Source organism: Dipteris shenzhenensis, chromosome 13 (assembly GCF_047967505.1).
Source record: "Dipteris shenzhenensis isolate YYH24624 ecotype China chromosome 13, Dip_SZ_1.0, whole genome shotgun sequence".
Taxonomy (NCBI): domain Eukaryota; kingdom Viridiplantae; phylum Streptophyta; class Polypodiopsida; order Gleicheniales; family Dipteridaceae; genus Dipteris; species Dipteris shenzhenensis.
Window position 1 is genome coordinate 46,126,609 of NC_141608.1, and position 26,579 is coordinate 46,153,187.

The following is a 26,579-nucleotide window of genomic DNA, read 5'->3' on the forward strand; positions in this document are numbered from 1 at the left end:
TTAAACTTCTATAGAAACATGTCCATAAATATCTTGTAATTAATACTATAAAACACTTGAAAGATATTGCCATATGATATAAATGTGTTTAATAAGTAATTATTTATGTATAATATTATGATATTGAGAGTGATTATGAGGGACGTTTCTTAAATGAATTATTTTTCAATACTTTTTTAAGGTAATAATAAGGGTACAAAGGGATGTCTATGAATAAGAAGATTTATGTTATGTAAAAATGAATGAGTGACTAGTCTGTATAATTTTATGATAAAGGGATCTAGCTCTAATGAAAATAAAAGTGTAAAAACTATGTTTCCTAAAGAAATACTATTTTTAAAATCTCTTGAAAAACACGCTCGTATAAACCTGCTCATAGGTTTTTGCTCATAAAATTGACGCATCCCCTTTTGAGCACTGTCTTTTGAACTTTATTTATCATCACTTGGTCAAATTTTGAGGTTCTCTACCTGGATCAATACTCCAAAAAGAATGTTATGGCTTTTCTTTAGTCCATATAGTCTTTGTAAATCACCTCAGGTTACCATATGATGTAGACCATGTGATATGTCTTTGCCTCCATGGCACCTCTTGCAGACATGAGAAACTAGGTCCACACAAAGGCCTAAGATTCATCCTTGTACATGCAAGGGAGATAACCATTTGGGGGGGGTCTATCCCATTTTTTTAAACCTTGACCCTTGGGCACCTTTGCTAGCATGAGATCCTAGCCATAGATTTATCCTTGACCACCATGAGATGGCATGAGAAACTATGTGACTAGATGTATCCTTGGCATAGAAAGAGACAAACCCTTGAGGGGGGGGGTATGTTGGGATATGTGTGATCAAGGGCTTCCTAGGTGCATGTGGGCATCATTAGTGGTCACATGGTTGTGTGTGCACGTAGGAGAGGCACACCATAGACCATGACACAGGTGATGATGTAATGTAAAGGCCCCCACATGGGGTGGTGCCTACCTATGATTGTGGAGTTCTTATGATTTAGCAGTTACCTCCATTGATGTAGGAGAGGTGCCATTGATTTAGGCCACCCTCTCTCCAATTCTATAAAAGAGGGACTTTCCCCTCAAATGAATAGAACGCCCATTTGAATATTTCATGTGTTCTCACTCACCTCCATGATGAAGCTCTCCTCTCTCCCCAAGTTCCAACAAGCACATAGTTCAAAGGTATTTGTATCCATATGCGAGTAGTTACAAGTTAGCATAAGCAGACTCTCCACCACTGGCACATAGATACTTACAATCAATCTCATACACAATTTTTACTAGTTTTTTGTAACCTATAGGCTATATAGCTAGTAACATATCAAAAATGTGAGATTTCACTAAATTTCAAAAGCTAACATCTACGAAAAAAAACTTTTTTCCTTTTATTTTTGTGAAAATAACTTCTTATATATTTTACAAAAAAAATAATTTTAAAAATAATCTTTCAAATCACAAACGATAAATTATCAACTTAGAGCAACGCATTTATCAATTTTGCATCCTAGTGTGGGTAGATATCAGCTGGCCTAAGTGAGCCCACCACCGACACTAGACACTTTCTAAAAGGATATAAAAACTCACAAATTATTTTGGAAGCTTCCTTTATCCCTCTTTCCTTGTCCTTCTTTGTTTTTTTTGAGACTCCAAGCAGAGCTAGATTCTCGAGAATGTGAACAGCACAAAGTATATTTAAGAAATTGCATTGCACAGTATGTTCATAATACTGCTTGGTATGTACCCAAAACCTGCACGGTAATGAAATAGACCATGTGGTGTATACATCATCTGTATGGTTTAGGTCAATACCGAGCGGTATACTGTTATGGATAAAATTGTCTAAGGAAAAAGGCATTAATATGTATGTGTGTTTGTATATGTGGCAATAGTATAATAAAATATTGTGTGCATAGGGCCCAAGGTTGAGGTGGCAGGGCATGACCATGTGCCATCCTTCCATGTAAGAGGACCCATAAGGTGTGTTGTACATGATCCATAATAGTAATAATATAAAATGCAAGGTGGCATGGCTCCTCCATGTGCCACCCCTCCACCTAGGCTGCATTTAGTGAGATATGGCTCAAAGTCCATGGGAGAAGCAATATAAAATAGGTGGAGATGGCTATTATATTGAGTTATTCCCTCCATATGGGATACGCCCATGTGGGGGAGGTATAGAAGGACCAAGAGAGCTAGTTAAATAATGGGGAAAGTAGGATGAGGTGGCAAGATTCCTTGTGCCAACCCTCCACTTGTCCTCCTAGAGGTTTGAACATATTATAAAATTGGAAAGAGACCAAGGGAGTATCATAGACTTGAGATATGGGGCTTGATTTATGTGGAAAATTGAGGCAAAGGGTTGTCGCACACAATTGAGAGTGCGTAACCACCTAGCCCACATGGGAGACTTTTCCACACACACCATGCATGTGGGAGGATACATTAATGTGGAGAGACCCCCTCTTTTGGCTATAAAAGGAAGGGGCTATTCCTTGATGAGACACGCTCATTCTTGTAAAGCCACCTAGCTAGTATTTTGATATTTCCCTCTTATCCCCTCTTTCCAATACAGTATGGTTCTCTTCCCTTGATGTCTACATCTCCACATTCCTCCTCCTATCATGTACATGCTTCTCTTCCCCCTCTCCCTTTTCCCTTGTGTCATAGTCTCCCTTTTCCTTCCCTCCACTTCTAATTCCTTTTTCACCCCTATGACACCCCTTCGCCCTCATGATCTCCTTTTCTCTATGGCCTTTGAGCGTCGCCATACTTAGCCTCTAGCCTCTGGTCTCGATAACTTTTCCGGCTAAAAGTTTTGGTGTGGCTGCTGGGATACGAATCTCCACGGCTAGTGGCAAATCTTCTACTCTTCTCTGGATTGCTGCGATTTCTGGTTTGCGGACAGTTTTCTGCGTTCACCCGCGCGGCAGTTCTCTGGACTGCTGCGATTTCTGGTTGTGGACAGTTTCTGTGCGATAGTTCTCTGGACTGCTGCGACTTCTGGTTGCGGACAGTTTTCTGCGCTCACTTGCGCGACAGTTCTCTGGACTGCCGCGGCCTCTGGTCGCGGACTGTTTTCTGAGCCCCTGCAAAAGAGTAACAGCAGATCCCGCGCCCCCCCTATCTCTTCTCTTTCTCTTCTCCTTCTCCTCTCCTCTCTTTTTATTAAAGAGTAGGATTGGAAACCAAGACCTCCCCCTTCACAAAAGAAAGTCTTATCATTGGGCCAACAAGTTGGAAGTGGTAAAAATGTAATGATTTTTGTTCATATATTGAAATCGCGGGAGCTGTAACTCTCTAACCGTAAGGAGTTTGCTCTTGCTGTAAAAAGCAAAAATATTTCATTTTATGTGCTCTATCCACATCTCTTGCTAGATTGCCAATTCAGAACTTCTCCAAGCTCACTTCACGGACGCACGCCTCACGAGAAGGGTGGACATTTATGTCACTTCTCGACGCGTTTAAGGAATTGGTGCCTGTTCCTCCGCACCTTACGGCTACCAATGCACGAGATGTCTTCCTTGATCTTCATGTCGACCTTCAACGGCTGATTGTCCAGTGCATTATTGAAGGAGATGACGGGTGGAATGATACACCGTGGATGATTCATGGTGAAGAACTGCTGATACGCTGGGAGGATTTTGACTTTACTTCTACTCATTGTGTGGTGATCGAACTACTCGCTGCTTCAGAGGTAATTAAAATGGTGTCCTTCATCGAAGGGTGGGATGCTCCCCAAGCTTGGGGGGAGATTTGGCGCATCTGCCTGTTGATTCCTGTGGAAAAGCTCGTCCTGAATGGTTTATTCACAATCTCATTACAAAGGTTTCTAGGCCTCGGCTATGGTTGGTAATGTTTCGACCAAGGAATCCATTTGTACCTAATCAGCCTTTTGTGCCTCATTTTGAGCTTCAAATTGTAATTCTTTTTGGTCTTAAGATAAACTATCAACAAAGGATTGCAAGTTTATTTGGTGCTGAACGTTTGGCTCAAGTGTTGAATTCTCCCCACCCTCTCCTCCTACCTATCTTGGACTACCGAGAAACTTGGGATGTCCGAATTTTAGTCTTGGTGTGATGACATCTTGGATTCTTCAATTTGATGGAGCTTACAAACCTTCGACCAAGGCGGATGGCGTGGGTGTGAAGCTCACTTCACCGGGTGGTGAGGAGTATTGTTACAGCAAGTCTTCACCCGCAAGTACTTGCAATCAAGCTGAGTACTCGGCACTCATTTTTGGGCTACAAAAGGCACAAGAACATCATGCCAAGCAATTGGAGGTGCAAGGAGATTCTCAACTAGTGTGTGAACAAGTTAGTGGAAGGTGGAAGGTGCGGAGCAAAGGCTTGGTTCCACGACATCAACAAGCCTTGGAACTTTGCAACCAATTTGAAGAGGTAAAAATTCAGCATATCCCTCGAGCTCGAAATCTTGTTGCTGATTTCTTGGCACGTGAAGCTTGTACTTCAATCACGCATGACGCGAGTGGAAGCGCCACCCCAACAAAGCCGCAAGCCACGAAGGAGGGTGATCATTTGTAAGGAATGCAAAGGTTGTGGTCATCATGAAACTAAGTGTTGGGCATACTTGATACGAGTTCACCGACTTCGGCGGATCATCAGGAGGGTTCTCAAGGACATTGCTCAAAAGAAGGATGCCAGACCGCACACCCCTTGAAGAAATAGCATGGCGACTACAAGAACTGGAAGAAGCTGAAGGTGATGTGCAAGCTCTCCAACTGTTGACATTTGTCATGGCATTCTTGTTTGCCTTGATGAACAACCTCATGCAATGCCGCGCCTCTAACCCTCGCTTGTAATGATCGATGTGATATCATGAGGGTTGGTCCTTTTAAGATTGTCTATGTGCTATTCTATGCTGAAGATTCTTCTCGTGTAATATTTCACACTACACCAGTCACACCCTACCCTGCCTATGTGTGCTTTTTGGATGTATCTTCACCCGATTTTCAGTTCAAGCTTCCTCTTACTATTGTTCGTCCATAGATAAGCCCCTCTTTTCCATCTTCCAAGCATGGCTGACATTCCCGTGTTTTGTGGACGGGTAGAAGAAAATCCAAATGAGTATCTTGTGGCCTTCAAGCGCCGTTGTGTTTCTCTCAACTTTCTTACTGAAGACAGATGGCTATTGGTTCTTCCCACATTTCTAGAGGGTTTGGCTCAAGTGTGGTATGAGAAGCAAGCCGATGACGTTTGCCAAAGCTGGCCAAGGTTGACAGCAGCAATGATTGAGTATTTCGGCAAAGAAGAGGAGCCGGAGAATGTGTACCTGTAGGTGGCAAACTTGAAGCAGTCAGAAGGTGAGACGGCACGTCGATATGTGGATCGAGCGGCCGTGCTCATGGACCGTTTGATTGCCACACAGGAGGACAATGCCGGGTTTCGAGCTGGAATGACTCAGCATGTGCTGGGCTACCTTGTAGCAGGAGCGAGTGATGAATTCCGCCTCAAGCTTAAATGGGAGAATCCAGAAACTATGGTGCTAGCACATGAGATTGCTCAAAAGTTTGATAAAGTTCAGTCTGACCCCGCTTCAAAGAAGACGATTGTCCCTCCGCATCCCCCTCAATTCCTGCAACAACAACCTGGGGGGTCTAACTCAGTGGCATACCCCCACCCCTCATCAGGGATGTATCCACCACCTCCACCTGAGATGTATGGTCCTCCCTTAGATGCTTACCCTCAACAAGGTGGATATCCTCATCCTCCGCCTCGAAGATTTCCCCAGCCTCGCCCACGAGCCCCCCTCCTCTCTACTCCCGTGGCCCCTCCAACTAAAGAGGCCCCCCCTGCAACAGAACCTAGAGTCAATGATCTAGCCAAGGCCCTGAATGATCTTCGGCTTGAGATGGTGGGCATCAGAAATCAAGCCAACTGCCCTCCAAGAGATCGTGCTAATGTTGTATGCTACGAGTGCCACCAGAAGGGTCATTATCGCACATAATGTCCCAATATTCCAAGGGTGAATCTTCTAAGTGAGTCGGGAACTGAGGATTCTGATGTAGAGATCCTTGACCTCGGGAAAAGAAGTCGTGCCACCTCGGACCCCTCTCCAAACCGTGGACCGGGCCGCCCCAGGAAGAAGGTGTCCTTCTCAAAGCCCTCAGATGCTGAGATGGCGGACCCACCAACAGAAAAGAGTAAAAGATCTCGCAGGAGTAAGTGGTCACCCTCGGATTTTCCCATCGGCTCAGGGCAAGAGGACTATTCAGTCGTTCAGGACCTTGCTCATCGGTCTTTGAGCATCACACTCCCTCAACTAATAGCATTAAGCCCTAAGGTGAGACGTGAGCTGCAGCAAGGTCTCTCAACAAGGAAGAGCAAGAAAAAGGGAAAGGTACGAGAGGTATCTTCTATCTCTGAAGAAATTGATCGGCATCCGCATACAGTAGATGTCATCATAGATAATTGCCATGTCAAAAATGTGTGTGTTGATGGGGGAGCTGCATGTAATATCATGGTGCCCCGAATCATGAAGAAATTGAATTTGAAATGTACAAGGCGTTCCTCCACTCGAATCAAGGTAGCGGATGGTCGACGACTCGCCACCATGGGAGTCATTGAGGATTTGCCCATCACTGTCAATGGGTTGACCACCACTGTCAATTTCTATGTAGTGGACATTGAAGATACAGGCAGAAGTTACCCAGCCATACTCGGGAGACCATGGTTGAGAAAAAGTGATGCAGTCAGCTATTGGAAGACAGGACACATGTCTTTTGGTGCTTCGAAGGAGAAGATCCCAGTGCAACCTGGTGCCATGGAACCGGAAGAAGAAGAGGAGCATGACAGTGATACTATCTCATCTTCAGTGTCTGAGTCCATGGAAGAATCAGACGGGGGGGAGGAATTCTCAGAGGAGGAAGTTTACATGATGGGGGTGTCTCCGACCCTGCCACCTGCCGAAAAGATAACAGCTAGTCCTCAATAGCTCGAATCAATGCTTTCTCCAGACCTCACTCCAGGTGAGAAAGATGAGTTTCTTGAAATGTTCAAAGATTTCCCTGACCTCTTTGCAACTAGCTACCACCACCTTCGCCATGTGACTGCCATAGAGCACAAGATAGAGCTGAAGCCTGATGCAAAACCTGTGGCTCAGAAGTATCAGAGATTAGGGCCCCTGCAGACCGATGCTTTGCGCTCCGAGTTGCAGAAGCTTGTAGAGGCTGGGTTTATTGTTCCGGTTCACAATACTGAATGGGTTTCACCAGTGGTAGTCATCCCAAAGAAAAACAACAAGTGGTGGGTCTGCATCGACTATAAGAAACTCAATGCTGCCACCAAGAGGGATCATCATCCTCTGCCCTTTCAAGACCTCATTCTTGAGAAGGTAAGTGGTCATGAGATGTATGCTTTCTGTGATGGTTACTCTGGATTTTATCAAATCAGAATTGCCGAGGAAGATGTGCTTAAAACCACATTTGCCACGCCCTGGGGGACATTTGCATTCAAAGTAATGCCATTTGGCCTCACCAATGCTCCTGCTACCTTTCAAAGATTTATGCAGATGGTGTTTGCTCCTTATTTGGGGGATTTCTTGGAAGTGTTTTTAGATGATTTCTGTATATTCTCGTCACGTAAGGAGCACATCATGAAGGTCAGATTGGCCTTCCAAAGGGTCAATGATGCAAATGGCAGTCTCAACCCTGAGAAATGCACCATTGGTGCCACTCAAGGGAGGTTATTGGGACATGTTGTCTCATCCGAGGGTATCAAGCCTGACCCCGAGAAGGTAGAAGCCATCCTCAAGCTCTCCCCACCTACAACCAAACGTCCGGTACGCTCATTTGTCAATCTAGCAGGATACTATCGCCGCTTCATTGATCAGTATGCTGCTTTGACACGGCCCATGACCATGCTATTAAAAGATGGGGTGGATTTCTCTTGGGATGAGGATTGTGATCATGGGTTTGCACAAATCAAGAATGCTCTGGCTTCTCAGAACCCATTCTACGCAATCCAGACTGGTCAAAGACCTTCTATATCAATCCTGGGTTTGGTGAGCACACTCTGGCAGGTATTCTTCTCCAGCAAGGGGAGGATCGGTTCATGTGCCCCGTTCGATTTGCTTCTCGACAATTGCTCGACACTGAGCGACGCTATTCAGAGGCTGACAAGCATGCATTGTCTTTGGTGTTTTGCATTGAGAAATTTAAGCATTATGTGGCTGGAAAATCCTTCTTTATACTCACTGGCTCTGGTCTTGCAAAGCAGGTTCTTCAATCACCAAATCCCATGGGCCGGTTGGCCAAATGGTTGGCAGTTCTACAAGAATATGATTTTTCTTTCAAAATTGTAAAAGGGGGTTGTTCCAACTTGAAGAATGCTTTGATTGATTTAGAGGAGTGCCTTGATGTAACCCTGGTAGCAGCCATAGAAGTTGGGGATCCTTGGTATGGTGGTATCTACAAGTTTTTGACCGCTTTCTCCTTTCCTTCCGAAAGTACTAGCTATGAGAGAAAGAAGATCCGCAGAGATAGTAGACGCTACACCCTCCTTGATGGGGTGTTGTACCGTCAAGGCATGGATGGGGTACTCAGACGGGCCATTGATGCAGAAGAAGTGCCTAAGGTATTGAAGCATTATCATGATGGATTTTGTGGAGGCCACTATGCCAGTGACTATACAGCTAAGAAGATTTTACATGCTGGATACTATTGGCCGACCTTGTTCAAGGATGTCACTTTGTATTGCAAAACCTGTGAACCATGTCAATTCTTCGGTAGGAAGGATTTGCGTCCCGGGCAACATCACCCAGTGATGTCCATCCATCCGTTTCAGAAATGGGGAATAGATTTTGTCGGGCCCTTGCCCATGACTTCCCGCAAAAAGAAGTATCTTTTGGTAGCCACTCAGTATGTCACTAAGTGGGCTGAAGCTATCGCCCTCTCTGCTACAAATGGCAAGGTAGTTTCAAATTTCATATTTGAACGTATCTGCACAAGGTTTGGGACACCCATGGAGATAGTCTCTGACCATGGGAGTCCATTCTTAAATGAAGCAGTGGAGTTACTCATGGATCGCATGGGTATTGATCATCACACTTCTAGCATCTATTATCCAGCATCCATGGGTCAAACAGAGCGGACCAATGGCCTCCTTTGTAAAACCATGGGAAAAATGGCAGTAGGGAACAGGAGCCAATGGGATCAGAAGGTCACAGAAGCCATGTGGGCTTACAACATCACTCATAAAACATCTACAGGTCACACCCCTTTTGAGTTGGTGTATGGTACTGAGGCAGTTTTACCACTAGAGATAGAGATTCCGGCCTTGAGATTGGCACAGGAACAGAGGATGACAGAAGATGAACATGTAGAGGCCAGATTGGTACAACTTGAGAAGTTAGATGAGACCCGACGCCTTGCACTACATCAAACAGAGATCCAAAAGAATCGACAAAAGGCCCGATTGGATGCTAAGATTCGCAAGGGATGGGAAAGACACTTTGCTGAGGGGGATGTTGTGCTATGCTTTGATAATAGATTGGACCACCAAATGGATAAGAAGTTTCTGCCACTGTGGGCTGGTCCATACAAAGTCATCAAAGAACGTAGCAATGGGTCTGTACAAGTTCAGGAGCTGCATGAACCATATGGCAAGAAGGTGATCAACAAGCGTTACCTCAACCCTTTCTTCGTGCATGATGGTCCCAGGCATGGAAATGCTGTGCATTCCCTGCCTGGGGGGGGAACTGTTATGGATAAAATTGTCTAAGGAAAAAGGCATTAATATGTATGTGTGTTTGTATATGTGGCAATAGTATAATAAAATATGGTGTGCATAGGGCCCAAGGTTGAGGTGGCAGGGCATGACCATGTGCCACCCTTCCATGTAAGAGGACCCATAAGGTGTGTTGTACATGATCCATAATAGTAATAATATAAAATGCAAGGTGGCATGGCTCCTCCATGTGCCACCCCTCCACCTAGGCTGCATTTAGTGAGATATGGCTCAAAGTCCATGGGAGAAGCAATATAAAATAGGTGGAGATGGCTATTATATTGAGTTATTCCCTCCATATGGGATAGGCCCATGTGGGGGAGGTATAGAAGGACCAAGAGAGCTAGTTAAATAATGGGGAAAGTAGGATGAGGTGGCAAGATTCCTTGTGCCAACCCTCCACTTGTCCTCCTAGAGGTTTGAACATATTATAAAATTGGAAAGAGACCAAGGGAGTATCATAGACTTGAGATATGGGGCTTGATTTATGTGGAAAATTGAGGCAAAGGGTTGTCGCACACAATTGAGAGTGCGTAACCACCTAGCCCACATGGGAGACTTTTCCACACACACCATGCATGATACATTAATGTGGAGAGACCCCCTCTTTTGGCTATAAAAGGAAGGGGCTATTCCTTGATGAGACACACTCATTCTTGTAAAGCCACCTAGCTAGTATTTTGATATTTCCCTCTTATCCCCTCTTTCCAATAAAGTATGGTTCTCTTCCCTTGATGTCTACATCTCCACATTCCTCCTCCTATCATGTACATGCTTCTCTTCCCCCTCTCCCTTTCCCCTTGTGTCATAGTCTCCCTTTTCCTTCCCTCCACTTCTAATTCCTTTTTCACCCCTATGACACCCCTTCGCCCTCATGATCTCCTTTTCTCTATGGCCTTTGAGCGTCGCCATACTTAGCCTCTAGCCTCTGGTCTCGATAACTTTTCCGGCTAAAAATACCTGCCCTTGTACCACACGATAAGTGGTTTTACCGTGCGGTAACTGGCTACAACCAGTCCTGGTTAAAAAATGTGGCGGGGCTGATTTAAATCGCTCCTCGGGGGATCAAAAAATGTTTAAAATGTTTTAATTTGCCAATTTAAAATGCTCATTTTAATTTCCACGCAAATCCTTGATTTTAATGATTTGCATGGGCGCGCTGCACAGTGACGGGTGGCAAAGCTACAACAAAAGCTTGTGTGATGATAAGTGGTCAAGTTAGAGACTGCATTGCATGAAGCAGTGTAGACATGCACGATGTAGTGCAAAGCTATTGTGTGTTGAGCTCTATGGTATTCAAAATAAATAGATTGGGTCTCATTATTACGCCAATGTGACATCATGACGTTGGAAAAACTTTCGATGAGAGTGCGGGTCTGCCTAAAATTTAAAATTTCACCCAAGATCGAATTGCGTCCTAGCTGCAAAATGGCCCTAAAAATAGTTCTGCGATTGGCTACACCCAAGCAAACATTGACCTTGTTACATGCAAATAGTTCTGCGATTGGCTTCCTTCATCCTGCCATCCTACAAATGGTGATGGTATTGACTAATGGCTCCAATTTGGAAATTATGTAGAGATTACCTCTTGATTTTAAGTTGGTAGTTTGATCCTCATTGGGTTACTTATCTTCAAGATTCACCTTAAGACTTATGTCCATTTCATGTCTTCCTAGACATAGTTTAGGATGCCTATATAGGGTTTGGATCGAATTAAGATTTAACCTTTTAGATCAACCTAGTCCAAGATACTTACAAGTACTTTGTCTTCTCTAAGAAGACCAAATATATCTTTGTACTTTGTCTTTGCTAAGAGGGCTAAATACATCCATCGTAACTTTGCTGAGAAATTTGAGTTTGATCTATATTTTAGTTGGGCTATGAAGTTTGAATTCAGCCTCTCACATGCCTCAATGTCCTGATGTAGTGCCTCACAAGTTATACGATATGTATAACATGTGGGTCAACATTTGCTTGGGTGTAGCCAATCACAAAACTATTTTCGAGGCCATTTTGGGGCCGTAACACGATGCACTGTTGGGTGAATATTGCGTGGACCCACGCTCTCACCAGAAATTTTCCTGATGTCATGAACACACACTGGCGTAATAATGAGATGCAATCTTATCATGTTCAATAGCACAGATCTCGACACATGGCACTATATGCATTTACTCATGAGTACATAGACTATTGCTCTACCTCTAGCCTGACTACACCACACAGCCTTTGCCTTGCCATGTTTGCTTGCGTAGCTTTGCCATCTGTCACTGTGCAACACAATCTTTTGCTGTGCTGACCACCGTGATGTTTCTAGGACAACCATGTTGGCCTAACAATATAGCACAAAACTTTAGCCTTAACACCTGTCATTACGTAGCTATCAGATGCATGAATCAGGTCATGACGATGGTGAAAATAATTCATGCTTTAGAAAAAGTTTTATCAAATTGCTAAAATTTTTAGGGAAATAATTCATGCTTTCATGAAAATTTTGTATAGACTCATTCATGCTTTATAGAGATTTGCACCAATGCCATTCTTCCCCTCTAGAAGGACATGTTTGATGGTCTTATGAAATTCTTTGGTTGTAATTTGTTCATAATTAATTCTCCGTAATGGTAATGACAGGGGATGGCTATCAGAAGCAGGTAGAAGGTCATGATGATGGTGGGGAATGAAGTGGTTGGAATTGGTGGAGTGTGTGCAATAGATCCGGAGGCCTACTGTAGTGGTGTGAAGATTGGGACAGAAAATGTATCGGTGATAGTGGAGAAGTCTATCAATAGTGAAATGCTCTTGCCATTTCCCACTATGGATGCAGTGCTTGTTGGTGAGGCAATTTGGAGCGTTGTCAAGTGGCCTAAGGGCTCTCTAAAACATGTTGGTGATTCTTTAGATGATGCGGTAACTGAAGAAGCTGCACCAAGTGAGCCTGAGCGACCTTATGTTGAGGCAATGCCAGTTTCTTCATTGGAAACTGACAATTTCATTCGTGAATCTTGGAAAGAGAAAAAGGTTGTCTTATGGGATGAGAGCAAAACAAAGACCGTGGGGGAAGGTGTGATCTTATATGTTTTCCCGGGAGACTCTATAAACTTTGACCTATTGGGTAACGATTGCATTGGTGTGGGTATTCAAAAGAAAGAACAAATTAGAGGAAGTGACTCAAGGTCTTCTATGCAAGATGTCGGCTCTCTCAGCCTAGTAAAGTGGCCCATCAAGTAGATTACCTTACTTGAAGGAAGCCCATTGCAACAATATGTGCCCATGGACCACGTTGCTGGTATAAATGAGTTGGTCAATGATCAAATGTTGAAAAGGGACGATCCAACATCAAAGAAAAGAAGGTACACTTTCATTAACAGGGTGCCTAAACAAAGAGAGCCTCCAACAGCAATGTACAAAATGTCACTAGATTCGGTGCAGCAGGTTTCTTCCATCGATTGTTGTGGGAGTAGGTGTTGCCAACATGCAGAGCGAGATCTCTTAATGAATCTAAGGAAGAACTTTTGGGGCAACTCCTTGGAGTCTCGTACAAACTTTATATACGATGTGTTGTCAACGGCTTGGCATCATGACTACACAAGGAGGATATGCTACAACTATAAGATAAACGGTCGGGATGTCTGTTGTAGAGCATGGTATGAGATGCATGGAATTCCAAGGACATCATTTTATCGATACAGGGAGCAATTTCAGAGTGGTGTGCAGCGATATGTGCATGGCAATTCAGGGATTGTGAGGAGGAGCAGGGAGCACATAGGTATGGGAAGGGCTCTCATTCAACACTTTGTGGATAATAGCACAGAGCATATGCCTCACAAGAGTAGAACCATGCAGGATGGTTCTAGAGAGACACAGCAAGTGATACCTGAAGTGTATAAGAAGATAAACGTCCTACGTGAGGTCAACACTTCACTTAATCAACGTGGTTATCAAAGCCTATCCACATCCACATTTGGCAGGATTTGGAAATCAGACTTAAAAAATGTAGCCCTTGCTAAGACGAGTGAATTCTCTAAATGTAGCTTATGCAGCCGGATCAAGGCTCAATTGGCAGCCACAAAAAGTCAAGATGAGTGCAATTCGCTGATGGAAGAGACAAAGATGCATATGATACAGCAACAAAGTTGTAGGAACTTATACTATGCATGGCGTAGGTACTCCGAGATGGATCCAAAAAAGTATGTATGCATAATCCATGATAAGATGGACCAAAAAAAGACGGCAATTCCAAGACTTCGGGTGAGGTCCAAGGACACCAATTCTGCATGGCAATTACAGGTTTCACTCATTGGAATGATTACCCATGGGCATGGAAATGGTCATTATGGACACTTCACCCTCAATGGTTTGTGGCCATCTGATCCCAACCTGATGATTGGATCGCTCTCAATTTGTTTGCGCAACCTCGAGAGGATGGATATGCATGACCTTGGAGACCTTGCTACCAATGGGATTCCTAGAAGCAATGCTCGCCTTTTGAATGCTCTATGTTCAAGAAACGCTTTGGACTCCCATTACAGTTCTAAAGGTGCACATGTTTCCACAAGTGGATCTAGCTTGTCTGAAAATGTAGATGTCACGATCACAAATGCAAATCTAGAAACTGTATCGGAAAGTGACGCGAAGTCTGTCACGGAGGCCATGACAACTTCCATTGCAAGGGCTACAGACACATGTGTGAATTTTTTTCCGTCAAATACAAGAGAAAACCCACCCTCTTTAGAGGCTCTTTAGAGGGGAGTGTTGCTATTGAGCCACCATTTCAAAAGTTGCCAGAGAACTTGCTACTCCAACTAGATAATTGTGGGTCTGAGAACAAAAATAGATACTTGTTTGCACACCTTTCTCTTCTTGTAGCAAGGGGCATTTTCAAGACAGTTCAATTGGGCTTCTTGATGGTAGGGCACACACATGAGGACATTGATGCAATGTTCAGCAGGTTTTTTGAGAGCTTGCGGGTGGGACAAACATTCACTTTCCCGCATCTGATGGATACATTCAAAAAATGTACATCATCATCACCGGCACCATTTGTTCTTACATGGGTTCCTAACTTCAAGGATTATGTAGATGGCTACCTATGTGATGGGCAAGAAATGCTAGTTGGACATGCAAAGCCATTACAATTTCGATTTTACATGCAAGGTGACATACCAATGATGCACTACAAGGTGCATCCAAAATCACAGAATTGGATGCCCATTGAAGGGGGAATCGAGCTATGGAAGAAAGATAGTGAGGGTCAATCATTGTTGCCAACAGGTTGTCCAAATATACTGCCAATGGCTGCATTTGTGAGAGATCACTTGCAAGTAATATCAGGGATAAAGGATTACATTAAGTTTTGGGAGAAATGTGCAAGTGGAAAGAATGCATCCTATGAGTCCTACATTAGGCCAGTGATAGACTATTGGAAAACCATGATCGGTGAGCTCGAACAGGAAAACATCTCAGAGATAGGAGTGTACAGAGAGTTTTGGCCAAGAACACAATCTCCTGATGAGGAGGATGATATAGATGCTTGCATTAATGATTTCCAAGGCTATGAGGAATGGAATGATCACTATTGTGGGCCTCTAAAAGGTAAGCCGAGGGAAGAGTTTAGACCAATGGTGGATGTTAAGCAAGGTGACTTCATCTTGGTGAGGCCATCAGATCCTATATACCCCATATGGCTTGGGGTTGCCATATCAAGTGCCGAGATGGATGCTGCTTCTCCTAATTTCAAGAAATTATTAATTCAGTATTGGGCACCATCAGTTAAGAGAAAGGGGCTCAGTGATGCAGATGCCTATGTTGATTGCTGGAACAAGTATTGGGCAGAGAATAGGTTGGATCCACAGGTATGGGAGTGTATTGATGCAATTGTCTGGTCATGGACATCAAAATCCATAAATAGACCCAAGAAGATCAAGATTCCACAGAGCGTATGTATCAAAGCACAGGAGAGCTTGCTTGGTATCAGAGCATAGAAAATGGTGTCAATTTTCTCCCTCTTAATCTCCCAAACTTCCATTGTAAGGTGTGTTCTCATGTGATGTTTCTCAATTGTTGTTATCTTGTCAATGGGTATTTGCATATTATTAATATGACAATTTTCAGAAGCTGACCTTCACCAACAACTGCTTTGTTTCTATGGAACTCACTATGCATGGTGTTTGTTAACACCACCAACTGGTGTTTATTAACACCTCAAGTAAAATATACATGTTGTCCCTAGACGGTGTTTATTAACACCACCAAATACATGATTTTCAAACTCTGCCACAAATGCTTTGTTTCGGTTTTTATACGCAATGAACTGTTTCACAACCAATGAAGTTTTTCATAATCATTGGAATTCCAAATATTAGCTTATTCAATATTGGTAAAATTCCCACAATCAATGGAAAATTTCCCAAATTTAATGAAGCCTTTCCCAATTTTAATGAAATCCACCCAATTTCGAAATTCCCAAAATGCAACTTTTGTCCCACTTTATCTAGTACTGTGTTATATTATTTATGCACATGCACCATGGTTTGTCGAGCAATGGGGCCCTCTATCCATTTGGAATACTCAAGAAATGGAGAAATCACACTACAGAGCAAAGGCAGCATACTTCAAGAATACAAGGCATGGGGGTGGTATCACGCAAAGCAATGCACTACACAAAATGTTCGATTGGTTTTATAGATGTCTCGAGGCAAGGACTCTCAAGCGCGATTAGGTAGAGGTCTCAAGTCTCGCAAAAGCGGTTCAACATGTCAAGAAGACAAGGAGATGTGCTGCTTGGAAGTCCTCAATAAGAAGCCAAGGGGTTGCACTTTGGTTGCAACGTAGAGTCAGACAGGGGAGGCGTTGGGTCCTAAGAGAGCCCCAATTGTAAAATGTTTGATGAATAAAGTTAACACTATTTTGAGTCAATTATAGAGTCCAAAATTCACAAATTTGTTTGGAAATTGTAGAATTGCATCTACGACATGGCAGGGCGGAGGGGTGAGTGGGTTGGGAGGGAGGGTGGTGAAGATTAAGTATTACTGAACTGGCAAGACAAAAGACTGGGGGGGGAGGGGGTGGACTCAAAAAACCCTAATATAAAAGAAAAACCCTGAAGTGCTTTAAAAAAGACTATATAAAGCAATTCAAAACCCTAAATCCCTCATTTCTATGGCACGAGTTAAACAAATGGCTAGACCCACTGGACACCGTTTAGACGCTACCCATTGTCCTCCTCACAACTCCATGGCCTCCGAACACACTATAAGCCCCAGTGGCCAAGAGGACAATGATCAGCAGGGATCTGAAGGCAGTTCTCATCATCAGGAGTCCAAGCAACACGAGTCCCCTCCATCCAATTCTCATAGGGGATCCCAGGGATCTCAGTAGCATAAGGAATTCTAGCATGAGGAAGAATCCAAGCACGATCAAGGGTCCTCTCAGTCCTTCCACAGAACTAACCGTGGAAGTAGAGAGGTCTCCTAAGAGGAGCTAAATAGTCTAGTCAATCCTGATCAACTGCCCCTCCCTCCTCCATGGGGTCCTGGCATGGAGCGTCTAGAGAAACAAGGGGAGCAATAAAGGCAAAGAGAGGAGATGGAGAGTGTTTACTCTTTCCTACTGCTTTCGTAGGAAGAGCTGGGTATTCTATGTTGCAGGGTTCCGAGGCTTTTCGTCACCTACAGATATATTGGGATTGTCGTTGTAGTATATGTGTAGCTTAGGACCTCAAGTCGTGTTCTGGTGAGAGACGTAGGCTTAAGTGTGGTAAGTAAACAAAGTGTAAGCATGTGTAAAAGGCACGTAAACCATTGTTGTTGGGGTAATGAAGGCTTTCGCCTTCATTGGGGGTTGTAGGGTTTAGGAGGAGTTTAAGGGTTCAGAAGGAGGTTCCAGGGTTTAGAAAGAGTTCAAGGGTTCAGAAAGAGTTCCAGAGTTCAGAAAGAGGTTCCAAGGTTTAGAAGGAGTCCAGGGTTAGAGGGAGGATTCAAGGTTCAGAGTAGAATACATGGTGGAGAACTCATCTCCCTCGTAGATCATGGAGTTCAAGCGTTTAGGAAAGCATAGGAGTGGGAGAGGAAGAAGGTGTAAGAGCATGGGTGAAGGAAGAGAGAGAGGAGGAAGGAGGAGGAGGGAAGAGGAGGAGGGAGGGGGAGGAGAGAGGAGGAGGAGGAGGAGGGAGGAGGAGGAGGAGGAGGAGGAGGAGGGAGGAGGAGGAGAAGGAGGAAGGAGGAGGGAGGAGGAGAGGGAGAGGGTGGGTTGCAGGGTTGGAGGAGAGGGGAGAAGGGTTGCAAGGTTAGGACATGCTTTTGGACGTGCAGTGCAAGGAAGCATGGACACTTGAGACAAATGCTTGGAATACCAATGTAGACTCAACACAATGCCCCAAGAGTGCAGGCTTCATTCCATTATGGGGTATTTATACAAGTTGGAGAGCTTCTCTCTCTGCATGTAACACAAAGTCGTATCACAAAGTTGTAACACAAAGTTGTATCACAAAGTTGTAATACAAAGTTGTAACACCTTCTCTCTCTACATGTAGTTGTAACACCTTCTCTCTCTACATGTAGAAGTTGTAACACAAAGTTGTGTCACAAAGTCGTAACACATTTTCTCTCTTCATGTAGAAGTTGTAACACAAACTTGTAACACAAAGTTGTTACACAAAGTCGTAACATAAAGTTGTGTCTAGAAGTTGTAACACAAAGTTGTATCACCTTCTCTTTCTTCATAAGTTCATGTTGGCACAGAGTCAACATACTCCCGGATCCATTTTATTACCCGTCCTCGGGTTATGGCTTATTTTGATTTCAGAGTTGGGATGCCATGTGCGTAATTCAGTGGCTATTTAGCTTGTGGTATGCGAGTCGTTCCTGCTGTAATTCTTTTGCACCACACAATTTGTAGTCAATAGTCAAGAAACTTATCGCCTCTTAAGGAGGGGTAGATGACTATGAATGTCAGAGGGGATCTCGTTGCTGAGGTTGCGGACGCTGCCATCGAATCTTCTTGGGAAGAGGTTTAGCGGGGGTCTCGTTGTGGCGGATTGGTATAAAAGGATGTTGGTCAAGAAGCTTATCTCCACTTAAGGAGGGGTAGATGACTATGAATGTCAGAGGGGATCTCGTTGCTGAGGTTGCAGACGCTGCCATCGAATCTTCTTGGGAAGAGGTTTGGCGGGGGTCTCGTTGTTGAGGCTGTCATTTCTTGCTATCTTGCATACATGTTGGATGCGATTGCACCCGTAGCATTGAGCTTGTAGATAATTAGTATGCAAGTTTGATATTTTTGCATATAGGAGACGGCTGTGATGTTTGGCGGGGGTCTCGTTGCAGAGGCTGCAGACTCTGTTGCCAATTCATCTTGAGTTTTGGCATAGCTTTGTGTACTGCGTGTGAATTCATTGCATGCTTTGAGAGTATGGAATGAAAGTGTGTGATACTATCTTTTATGCAATCTATTATGTGCCTATGCAAAATCATGTGAGTGCATGTGATGTGTCTAACTATATGCTTATTTGTGGGATTTGATAGGGAAACTAAGACTCAAACATCCCTAATGTGCAAAAAACGTGCGTATGCAGTGAGTGTGCGTGTAACAATCTAGTGCAAACTATATGTGTAAAAACGTGCATATGCGAGTGAGTGCTTGTGATACAATCTAATCCTAACTAAGGAAGACTTGGTTTCCCAAATCTTCGTTTTTGTCGGGGATGGCTCGCGTGTTGACGTAGTAGCGCTTTAGTCGGCTCCCGTTTATTGTTGTGTTGAATTGGACTCCATCTAGTGTTTCAAGTAGCACAACTCCAATGGGATTCATCTTTCGTACTCGGTAGGGTCCTTGACCTAGATACTTTAGTTTTCCCTTGTGTACTTTGGCATTGTATAACAGGACTAAGTCGCCTTCCTTGATGTCTTTAGCTTTCAGATTCCTGTCAAACCATGCCTTTCTTCGACGTTTTTCTGTTGTCATGGCATGATAAGCGACTAGTCTTGTCTCTGTATGCTTTTCCAACTGACAGAGCCTTTCTTTCAAGGACTCATGATCACCCATGCGTTCCTGTATTGCGATGCGTAGACTTGGTATTACAAATTCGAGTGGGACCACGGCTTCAAGGCCGTACACCAATTAAAAAGGTGTGTTCCCTGTACTGACCTTGAATGTGGTTCTGTATGCCCATAAGGCTACATTCAGTTTCTCTGCCCAATCAGAACGCTGTGGTTCTACTACCTTGGTGATGATATTGCATATGATTTTGTTTGTGGATTCTGCTAGTCCACTCCCTTGGGGGTAGTAGGGTGTGCTTTTTCTATGAATGACCATGAAGCCAGACAAGAGTTCTTGGATTACCTCATTGACAAAATGTGTGCCTCTATTCGACAAAATTTCAAGGGGGCATCCGAATCGGGTGATCACATGTTCGTACAAGAATCTTGCTGTGCTTTTGGCATCTGCCTTTCTGACTGCTTAGCTTCAGCCCATTTTGTAAAGTAATCAGTGGCCACAATGATGTAGCGTGCCTGTGTTCCTTTTGCTGCTGTGGGACCCACATAATCAATCCCCCATTTTTCAAATGGCTGTTGTGCAACAACTGTTGTTAGGGGATTGAAGTCTTTGTGTTGTGGTTTAATAGTTCGTTGGCATACATCACAGCCTTTTACATATTCATAGGCATCTGCCCACAGTGTTGGCCACCAGTAGCCTGCGAGGAGAACTTTTCTTGCTGTGGCTTCCCCTTGGAAGTGTCCTCCTGCAATGCCTTCATGGACTTCACTCAGGATTGGCAGGATCTCATGAGGCATTACACATCTTCTTAATATCTGGTCCTTGCCCATCTTGTATAGTTGTCCTGCAATGAGTTGATATGGTGCAGCCTTTAGAATCAATTTTCTGGCATCTACTGCTTTCATGTCAGGGGGTGGTCTTCCTGCCATCAAGTACCCAATGATATCTCCACACCATTCTGGAACAGCATCTATTTGAAATAGTGTGGCATCTGGTAAGTCATCTTCTACTCCAGTGGCTTCTTCTCCTGTCTTGACTCAAGACATGTGATCGGCAATGTAGTGTTGGGCACCTTTGCGGACCACAATTTTGAAGTTGAATTCTTGCAGCAAGAGGAGCCATCGTTGTCGATGGTTGCCAATCTTTGTATCCAGTTATTGACATTGCTTTGTGAGTCACCTCCTATGGAATGCTGTTGCAAGGGATCTGATTTGCTCGAGATTGTCGTGGAAGATGTGTCATCCAATGCTCTAGGAACAATTGGTTTAATAACTCCTATCCCCACATTCACCCTGACTGCAGTGTCTTGATTCTGGATTGTCAATCTATCCGTTCCCCAGTCATGGAGGACTGATGCTTCCCGTAACCAAGGACGTCCCAGTAAGATTTGATAGGATTTTTTGGGGAGATCCAAGATTGTGAATTGAAGGGAAAAGCGGACTCCTGCGATCTTTGTGGACACGCCATTCACTATTCCCAAGGGTTTAGCCCGTGAATCATCGGCAAGGCGTATGTTGAAATTAGCCTTTTGCATTGGTGGGAGACCCCATTCTTCGTAAAGCTCCTTTGATAGGACATTGACACCTGCTCCACCATCCACTATGGCTTGGATTTCATTATATGCCTTGTGGATCAAAGGCACAGTGATGTTGCGTATGTCATCTTTCTCACCCATCCGCACAGGGATATCATCAATGTCGTTCATAGGTGGAGGGGGAGTTGCGAGTTCAATCCATCCTTTGAAACTCTCCTAGAGATTGGGACAATTTCGTAAGAGGATTCCGATGGGAATGGACACAGGGCAACTCAGGATGCTAGAGAGTGCAGCTCCTTCAAGTTGACGTGGCGGTACATTCTGTTGTGGAGTCTGTTGTTGGAACAAAGGCTCGAGTACAGTATCAATACTTTGTGGGGCCAAGTCATGGAGTGGGTCTTGAGCTTGTTTCTGAGTCTCAAATTGAGCTTGTTCATTTTGGACCCATTGCTGAAGTGCCTGAAAACGAGCCTTCTCCACCTCTGCATTCAGGAATGGAGCTTCTTTTATTCGAGGCTTGGGAGTTGATGTGGATGAACTCGGCTGCTCATTGCTTGGCGGAGGTGGAGGCACTTGTGCTTTCTTTCTCAGAAGTCGCTTCGGTTGGATTGGAATGATAGGGTCCTTCGTGGCCGCTTTCTGTTGGCGTGTAATTACATTGATAGGTTGTGACCTTAGACTTGCCGGACCTAGACTTTGATGGTCCACCCCAATGATGCCGATGGGGACGTCAGGCTTAACCTCTGTTTGTTCTGGGACCTTATTTTTCATGGGACAATCCATACAGGCATGTCCTATGCCACAATCTCTGCTGAGCGGTTGGAAAGTGGCTGGGCTACCACGATGAGGGCACTCTGCGATCCTATGATTTTCTCCACAACCGTAACACTTGATTCGTGCGCGAAATGTGTTGGGTCGCACTTGATTTTCATAGACTGGTATTAGACCCTCTGCACCTTCTACATAGTACACTGGGTACTCTGCTTCATACTCAAATAGTGAGTCTACTGCTTCGGCTTGCAATTGATGTATGGGAACTGCTTGAGGAGCTGGATTTGGTGCTCTTGGATACGGTCGTGGATTCAGGTTCCTGAGTAGTTGTGGGACTTGTGTTCGAACGGGAACAGGATTTAGTCTCGGAGCTGGGGGTGCTTGTGCAAGTGCCGGTTGCCTGTATACTGGCATGGGTGCCGCTGGGTATTGTGGTGGTCGAGGTGGATTGTTGCGCATGTTGAAGATGCAACTGGTCTCATCATGGCCGCCGATGACACAGATATGGCACCACAACTGTGGCGGTGGATTTGCTTGTGCAGTGATCCTTGCTCTTAGGACTGGGCATTCATTTGCTGTATGATTTGCCAAGCAGTGTGGGCACCAGACATTTTCTCGCCGTGGGTATGTTTGAGTTGGCGGCTGAGACAAGTGAAGTTTTTGATCCATGGCCTGCATCATATCTTCTTTCAGCTTCAAGGTCATGGCCTCGAGGCGATCTTCATTGGATGTTTCGGCAGTGTCCTTTGATTTACCTTTTTTCGAGCGCTTATCTCGTGTATTTGATCATCACTGCTAGTGTCTGAATCTGTCATGCCATCTTCGATGTCAATGGCTGCCGCATGAGCAGCACTGAATGTTTCATAGCTACTTATCTTTTTCATATCCTTGCGGATTTTCTTTCTTAGACCTGCTATGAACCATGCCGTGAGGTACTTTGCATCTGGGCGTGGGTCACATTTGGCGATCAATCTCTTCATCTTTCCCAGGTATGTGCGTACATCTTCCCTCCGGCCTTGTTCGATCTTGCTGAGTTGGAGAGCGGGATCATCTTGTAGCCTCTCCATTTGAAAGCGACGTTTGAATTCGGTTTGAAGTAGGTCCCATGTAGCACGTTCTTCCACAAGAAGGTCGAGGTACCATTCTGACGCCTCATCAGTTAAGGCCATTGGAAACCAAGCCACCTTAGTTTCATGGGATTGCTACTCGACATGCGGCATCAAAATGTTGGAGGAAGCGAGCAGGGTCTCCCCTACCATTATATTTGGGAAGTTCCAGTTTTCCCAAGGGGCGTCAGCCGTGATTGTTGTGATTTCGTCGATTGAAGAAGTTGTCAGCCTCGGCATCGAGCTCGATGTCCCCATCATGCTCAGGACGGCGGCTAGCCATGTTGGGGCGTGGAGGAGTTAAAGGGAGTTGTTGAATCTCAGGGGGGGATTCAGGGTAGAGGATTGGCGGGGGCGGTTGTTGCAGTGGAGTTAGATGCGGATTGGGCGAGCGTTGGAGTCGAAGTCGTTGGCCGGAACGTAACTGCATGCAGATGGTGCATGATTTGCCAAGGGTATCGCTACCCCAAGTGTGGGTGTGGAGGTGGTGCTGTTAGGAGAGTTAGAGTGGTGTTAGTTTGTGTAGGGACCGTCGTGTTAATAATGTGCCTAGGATTGTCACGTGTGTAGGGAAATGTGCCGGTGCAGACAGATCATTAATCGGAGGTCGTGGCGTGAAAATACGAGTGAATTAATGCAAAATGAGGCCCACACGGGGGCGCGAATGAACGTGTGCTAGGGATGCCAAAATGGTGTGCAATGGGCTGGAAAAATACCCCGTAACGTGGTGTTTCTGTGTGTGAAATCTGGGTTCAAACGGGGTTCAATTTGGGTCCCAAACGGATGAGTTTCGAGGGGTTAAAGGAGGGGTAAATTTGGCATTTGGGGGGGTCCTAATGGTGGTGTGAATGGACTTTAAGTCCAACCGAGGGGTTGAAACCAAGTGGCTCTAGTTAGGGAAACTAACCTAGATCCTCCCAGTTACTGTAACTGGGAGGTTAACTAACTGTAGTTAGTTACTAACGAAAGAGTTAGTCTAACCTAACTGAGGTTAATTTAACCGAACCTAGTCTAACTAACTGAGCGTTAACTAAACTAACCTAACTGCAGTTAAGACTAACTAACCTAGGGTTAACCGACCTAACCTAACCTAACCGAGGTTAACCAACTAACCTAACTGTAGTTAGCAACTAACCTGAGGTTAGTTAAGGTTAGGGTTTTTTTTTTTTTTTTTTTTTCTGTGGGGGCTGCCCGACGGTGGCGCCCGGGGGGGGTGGGTTTGCGCAGGGGGCTTGACGCAGGGGGTGAGGGGGGGTGCGCGGGGGGGGCGGCGGTGGAGGGCGAGGGGGGTGTGCGGGAGGGCGGCGGGGGAGGGCGAGGGGGTTGCTTTAGAGGGCGGGGGGTGGCGGGGGCGGGGGGTGCGCGGGGCGGGGCGGGGCGGGGCGGGGGGGGCGCGGGCGGGGGCGTGGGGGCGGCGGCGCGGGGCGGGGCGGGGCTGGGGTGGCACGGGCGGGGGGCGCGCGGGGCGGCATAGGAGGGCGCTGCGCGGGCAGGGGGCACGCGGGGCGGGGGTGGCGCGGGCGGGGGCACGGGGGGCGATGGGGCGGGGTGGCGCAGGAGGGCACTGCGCGGGGCGGCGGCGCGGGCGCCGCGGGCGGGGCAGCGTAGGAGGGCCCTGCGTGGGCGGGGGGCGTGCGGGGCAGGGCGGGGCGGGGGTGGCGCAGGAGGGCGCTGCGCGGGCGCGGCGGGCGGGCGGAGGGGGGCGCTGCGCGGGGCGGCGGTGGGGGGTGGGGTGTGGGGGTTTACAGAGAGGGGGGTAAGGGGGAGGGGGTAAGGGAGAGAGAGAGGAGAGGGGGGGTTGGGGGTGGAGGGGTCGAGCGTAAGGGGGGAGAGAATGAGGGGGAGAGAGGAGAGAGTGAGAGAGAGAGAGGGGGTGGGGGAGAGTACGAGGGGGAGAGAGGAGAGAGTGAGAGAGAGGGGGGGTGGGAGAGAGAGAAGAGAGAGAGAGAGGGGAAAAGGGGAGAGAGGAGAGAGAAAGGAGAGAGAAGGTGGAGGGAGAGAAAGGGGGAGGGAGGAGGGGGAGGTGGAGATGAAGGGGGAGGGGGGGAGGGGGTGGTGGAGGGGGAGATGAAGAGGGAGGGGGAGAGGGGGAGGTGGTGGTGGAGAGGGGGAGGTGGTGGTGGAGGGGGAGGGGGAGATGAAGGGGGAGGGGGAGAGGGGGAGATGGTGGTGGAGGGGGAGGGGGAGATGAAGGGGGAGGGGGAGGGGGGAAGGGAGAGAGGGGGTAGGGGAGAGAATGAGGGGGAGAGAGGAGAGAGGGAGTGAGAGAGGGGGTGGGGGAGGGGGAGGGGGGAGGTGGTGGAGGGGGAGGGGGGAGGGGGAGAGGGGGAGGGGGAGAGGGGGGGGTGGAGATGAAGGTGGAGAGGGGGAGGTGGTGGTGGAGGGGGAGGGGGAGGGGGGAGGTGGTGGTGGAGGGGGAGGGGGAGGGGGGGGGTGGAGATGAAGGGGGAGAGGGGGAGGTGTAAACAAGAGCAAAAAACCTGAAAGACGGAAATCGAAAAGCAGGGAGAAGTGGTCACCTGATCGCTCTCCAAGTCTTTCTCGATGTAACGGGATTGTCGCGGAACAATGGACGGTGGGTGGAAGGCTAGGTCATCGCTGCGAGAAGGGCTCGATGTCACTTACATGGCGAGGATAGGAGTAAGGGGGTGGTCGATGGAGAGGGAGGAGTGTCTTGCGTGGGGCTCGGAAGGAGGAAGAGAATGGAGGCAAAAAGTGAAAGATGAAGAATGAGGGGGGGTGGAGTAGGTTTTTATAGGTTTGGATTTTAGGTTTAGGGTTTAGGTTTAGGGTTTAACCTAAACTCTTCCCGAGCCATAACTCTTTATGGAGAGCTCGGTTTGCCTTTCTGTAAAAAGGTAAAATGATTGAAATTGAAAGCTCTACGCAACCGTGTCCACTACCTAGCCTAATTGTAGATCATGTGGCTGTTATTTAAGAAATTAAGAAAATTTCTTAAGGTAGTAACCCAAAGTGGATGTTTGGGGTTGATATGTTTGGCTAGATTTGGAAAAAAAAAAATTTACTCTCCTTGTCCTTGAGTGTTATGTGCGTGAAAGTTTGAAGTAGTGACTTGTTTTACACCTACCTACGCATGTTTACTCGCTACTTGAGACGCTAGTCTCCCCGGCAGCAGCGCCAAATGTTTACTCTTTCCTACTGCTTTCGTAGGAAGAGCTGGGTATTCTATGTTGCAGGGTTCCGAGGCTTTTCGTCACCTACAGATATATTGGGATTGTCGTTGTAGTATATGTGTAGCTTAGGACCTCGAGTCGTGTTCCGGTGAGAGACGTAGGCTTAAGTGTGGTAAGTAAACAAAGTGTAAGCATGTGTAAAAGGCACATAAACCATTGTTGTTGGGGTAATGAAGGCTTTCGCCTTCATTGGGGGTTGTAGGGTTTAGGAGGAGTTTAAGGGTTCAG